Here is a 6,000-nt window from a genome sequence, read left to right as displayed (position 1 = left end):
CTTTTGGATGTGGTCTTTCTTAACTGACCAGCCCTCTGCCCCTACAACAAAGTTGGTCTAACCATCACTAGTAGAACTTATCTTAAGCCTTGGTGACACAAAATAGCTATTGATCATGTGCTATAAAAACAAAGGCTATCTATAGTACATGTATATGGTGTTACGGAATCATGGCCAAGCTTCTCTTAGTAACACCTCTTGTGCTCCCCACTCCCAGAAACCCCAAAAAGATATATAAAAAAGAAAGGCAGCCCGGCGCACTAAAGCTCCCGCCATGCGCATGGTTCGGGGAAGGGCCCCACCACACAGCCTTGCGTTTCTGCCGGTGGCTGTTTCCGAGGCTTGAACCCAAGACCTCCATGATACCTTTTTTAAAAAATAAAAAACAACAAAAACATTCACTATTACTACTACATCTCAAGGCCAAACTAGTCGGTGTCGACTTTATGAATCTTCACTATCAGTGTTGTTCGTTTTAAGCTCATCTCAACTTGGCATTCAATACGTAAGTTCTTGAACACTAGTTCGAATAGTCGAGTACTCGTATGTCTTGGTGAACTCTTCATCTACATCGACCAGCATCGTATTTAGTTACCCATCATGATACTCGTTTTATCGCACTTTAGTATCAGATGTGCTAAAGTTTGAGACTCTCTTCTGTGTTTTACATTGAAACTACAGTTAGTTTACTACAGGAACCCATATTCAATGTGTATCTAGTGTTTAAGTTGTTGCTGCAGTCTCTTTTTCATCGTTCGTTTTGTGGAGGAGGGTCTATCGGAAACAACCTCTTTGCCTTGTCAAGGTAGGGTAAGGTATGCGACTCTGTGTATATTCTATCCTCCCCTAACCCCACCAGTGGGATTACACTCTTGGTTATGTCGAATGTACACTTGCTATGTTTTATGTTGTTCGGACCCTCCAGAAATGCAACCGGGTGTGAGACGGATCCTTCAAGGTTAATAGTACATTTTTTGAGGATCTAATACGGGCATAGTGTCATTTTTGGAGAGTTCGAGCAAAATAGGCTTCTCAGTCTCTTGGAAATCAGACTCATCGAATTAAATTGAGAAAAGGGTCAAATTGACTTCTCTACTTTAAAAAATGTATAAATAGACATAAATATCAATCCTTTTGGAAGTAATGACACTCTCTTCCATTTTTTTAATTACTGTACTCTCTTTCCGTATTAATATACATAACATAGCCAACATATACATAATATTCTATGTATATGTTGGGATTTTTGTAATATGTTTAGGGAGTTGAGATTTTTTGTAATATTGAAAACATAAATTGTGTAACTCAAATAGATGTTAAACCACTCATTGTTTTAAAATAAGATATATCTTAATCTAACCCGTCTATTACACCCGCCTCAAAAAAAGACAACAAATATACCCCTCCCTTAGTTCTGTTGCGAAAATCTTACCAACAAATCAGAGGGAGGTATATATTTGTTTGTCTTTTTTGTGGGTTAATCGGGTCGAGTGGGTTATTTGAGTGTATTTTATTGAAAAGTTTCATAAGAATGAGGATAAATTTGGCTCTAAAGTGGGGTAAATTTAACCTCAAAGTATGATAAATAATGTATTTAGCTAATTTTTTAGAGTAAATGGATAAATCTTACCCTTTTCCCAATTAATAAATAAATGATCTATTTTATGACAGCACTGTCATTGAGTTACTTAGATTTTGGACATCTTCTCTCTCTCTAAAAGCTCAAGGACCTAACGTTGTACAAATATGACCCACTTGTTTGGAATTGAGGCGTATTGAACAAACACAACCAACTTGTTTGAGATTGAGGCGTAGTTATTGTACTAATACGACCATCTGGTCTATCCACATATTCAAACTTTGTCATGTTGTGACTCGACACAAGTTTGACTTCATTTTCGGTTAAATATGAATACATGTTAGTACCTCTTGCCAGAACATGTATCAAATAATTCTGTCTACCCATCGGAAAAAAATCACGCAACCTTTGACTCTTCATGGTTTTCACCCCCTTCGACTATCATACTTTTTTGTCCTTTTATTCCTTATAACTTATCTATCAATGCAGTTGATATTGTAGTTGTGGCTGGAGAATAGTAGTTAGATTTAGTTGAATTTTGATCATTTCCAAATTAAGGATATTCAAATGACAAGTTGAAGTTTCAATATCAATACTATAGACATAATCTGATAATATTATCACTTGTAATTAAAATAAAATAAAAAATATGTGGTTGTGATGGTGGACTGATCTCTTTGTTTTTTTGTTTGCTTTATTGTAATTTAGAATTAAAACTTTATTCTATTCAAAGTATTGTTTATGTTTATGTGGTATGAATAAGGATATATAGCTAGCCAAATATTAAAATAGGGTGACAAACATTTAAAAAAAAAATGTGTTAGAAGCTTTGCATCCTTCTCATTTTTATAATAGTTCAAATAATTTGTAATATATAGTCAATCATTCATTCTATTAATTAATTAGAGAATATGCCATTTCTATTTAATTCATGTTATCTCACACAATACTACAACTATAGTATAAATAATTTCGAAATATCTAATCCCAAAATACGAATTATTTCAAATATAGAATAAAATACTCTCACAATTTATTTCGATATTATAATTCTTACCTCACCCCACACCATCCAAACGATCCTTTTTGATTGAATATTAATTATCTTGATATTCAGTCATGTAATCGACCATTGATACTTATATGGAAGGTGGGATGCTTCGTGCACAAGATTGTCCATTTAATTATCTTGATAAATAATAACCTCTTAAAAAAAATTAAAAATTCAAGCAATGTTCAAAGTCACAATTTTGATTAGTTCAGGAGATTAATTAGTTTTACTAAATAGTCAAAGCCCATATGCATGAACCATGTGGCCTGCAATGACTTGGAAGGACTTGTTCTTCTTTTCAGTTTCCCACCCAGATACTTTTATTGAAATTCGATTAATTTGAATTCGTGCCGGAAAATCTCAGTATAGGCATTAAAGGGTTTTTTATTAAAGGTGACTCTATATTATCCTAGACTTGAACTCGAGACCTCTGATTAAGGATGGAAGAGTACTTATCACTCTACTGCAACCGTTGGTGGTTTGGAAAGACTTGTTCTTCTTTTCGGTTTCACACCTTGTGTCCGATACTTTCACTGGAGCCCGATTAATTCGAATTTATGCCGAGGAGTCCACTATGGGGGTTAAAGTGTTTCTTATCATAGACAATTATATATCCTAAACTCGAACTCGAGACCTCTGATTAAGGATGAAGGAGTACTTATTACTCTATTGCAACTATTGGTGGTTCGAAAAGACTTTTTGTTCTTTTCAGTTTCTCACATGATGTCCGAGACTCCTATTGGAGATCGATAATTCGAATTTGCGCCGGAAAGTTTCACTATGGAGGTTAAAGTGTTTCTTATCAAAGGCGACTCTATATGCTAGACTCGAACTCTAAACCTCTGATTAAGGATGAAAGAGTACTTATCACTCCACTGCAACCATCGATAGTTTGGAAGGACTTATTCAAAGAGTAAAAATTTAAACAAGAATCACTCAAAAAATACACTTTTACAAGTGTAATTTTTGGTGTTTTATTTGGAATATTTGTACCATGTAAAGTATAGTACAAGATTTTGAATGAGTAATTAATATTTGAAAAACTTGAACTACTTTTGAGAATCAAAAGAAAAACAATCATCAAGTTATATGTGGGGGAGAAAAACTCCCCTTCTCTTTGAATCTTTATCCAAATAGCCAATTGAATGTACTATTTATTTATTTTAATCAATATACATAGATTATATACATATTACATACATAGTATATATAAATTTTACATATATTATGTATTTAGTAGGTTATTTTTTTAGTTAAAATAAAGGTCGAGTGGACAGTTATTTAAGTTAATTTTTCCTTTTTTTTCTTTTCCAATTAGGAGAGGATGGATTTTTTTTCTTGTTTCTTATATATTGGGACTCGATCATGAATGAACAAGTTTTTATATTGACTGTCAATATACAATAATATTCATTTTTTATTTGAATTTGAAAACGACTGTGAATAAATTTATACGAAAGAAGTTGACTACGTCAACTAGATTGAAATTGAGGCGTAATTATTGTTATTGTTATCTGATATTAGGGTAGAGATAGTTTGGGGAGATAATACACAAGTACCTCTCTAAACTATAGCTGAAGTTTCTATGTCACACTTAAACTTTATTGGGGTGTTATTATCCTCCTAAAGTCATTTTTAATGTATTTTTGACTTTTTTTGTTGGCATAGCTGCCAAGTAGCAGAATATTTTTGTGTTCCTTTTGTGCTGACTTAACAGGTGTGTCAGCACAAAAAGTACAGAAAAAAATGAATTTAAAGGGATAATAAGACCCCCAATAAAGTTTAAATATGTCATAACAACTTGGGGTATAGTTTGAGAGGTTACTTATTTCTTATCTCATAGTTTGGGCAAGAGGCTTTTATATTTGGATTATCCATTAGGTTGGATAAGTTAAGATGCAAGATTGAGATTAATGAGAAAAAAAAATAGTGATTAATCAATTAGGATATAAATTTTCAATTATACCTAACATGATAAGCAACTAATAATACATATATATATAATTAAGTGACTAATTTTTCATGCTTAAGTGACAAGCAAAGACCTAATTAATCTAATCTTACATGATTTATAAAAATTTGATTCAAACCAATAAATTTCAAAAGCTTAGAGAAGCAAGCAAAGCATAAACATGTGCACACACTATTTTTTTCAAAATTTCTCAAAAGGAATTTTCAAATTTTTCCACTAGCTAAATTTTTTTTGTGTGTGACCTATAATTTACGAGTTTGAGCATTACTTTGAAAAAAATAAATAAAGCAAATTCTCGATGGACATTTCCGTCGGAATGCCATAGTGAATATTGGATTTTTAACGTACCGATTTCAGATAGATTACGTCAGAATTGTGCTAGTGTTATAATAACAAAATCGTGGAATCAACTATTGATCTTGTATTAGAATAAGTTGCCTACATCCCACATTCTTTGTGAATACGAAATATTTTATGCATCTAAATATTTATACTTTCCACAATGGAACATTTAGGTTTGAGCTTATTCATGGTGAATAAAAAGGTATCAGCACTCAATTGCATGCATACCTAATCCATTATGGAAACCTTTTGTATAACCAATGATTGGTTTTTAAGAAGGAATTATTGGTAGGGGAACACTAGCTAGCTAGTACTAGTACAAAGGTGGTTGATGAATAAAACATTATTATAAAAAAATTGTATATTCCAATTTCCAACACCCCTCCCCACCAAAACAAACTTATCAAAAAGAATGTTCAAAATTCAATCAGATTAATTTATTTTCTTAATGAAAGCAGAATATTTTTTTTGGATGAATAAGAGATTGTTACTCAAGATCATAAAGAGTAATTAAAGAATCAAAGTTGCACATGTTTGAAGGTTAAAGAAAATCTAGTTCTTAATAGACAATTAGAACTTACATTATATATGGTAGATATTAGGATGCAATCCCATTTTTTATGTGCAAAATACATCTAATGACAATATTATTAGTTATTATGGATATCGGATACTGAATGAGAAATAAAAGAGAGACCTAATAGGGATGCTTCCTCCATGTCGACACAATTTTCGACTATTTGAAGCTCCAATATAGGTTCGAGCTATGGAAACAATTTTTTTGCAGAAATATAAAGTAAGATTATATATAATATACTATTGTTATTTGATTCTTTTTTGGACTTTTAGCATAGCAAAAAATTAATACACCAAGCTATAATTTGAAGCTCCAAAACAGATATCGAACCACGTGAGAAAAAAAAAAGATTAACAACATTTTTTGGCATATAGAGGCAAACACCATACCTATTGTTGTCCAACAAAAAAAAAGATCCCAATTAATCATCAATAATGCTCCCTCTGTTTTATTTTATTTGATATTTATTGACTTGACAT

Source organism: Capsicum annuum, chromosome 11, assembly GCF_002878395.1.
Source record: "Capsicum annuum cultivar UCD-10X-F1 chromosome 11, UCD10Xv1.1, whole genome shotgun sequence".
In the NCBI taxonomy this organism is placed as follows: Eukaryota; Viridiplantae; Streptophyta; class Magnoliopsida; order Solanales; family Solanaceae; genus Capsicum; species Capsicum annuum.
This window is presented reverse-complemented; position numbering follows the sequence as displayed.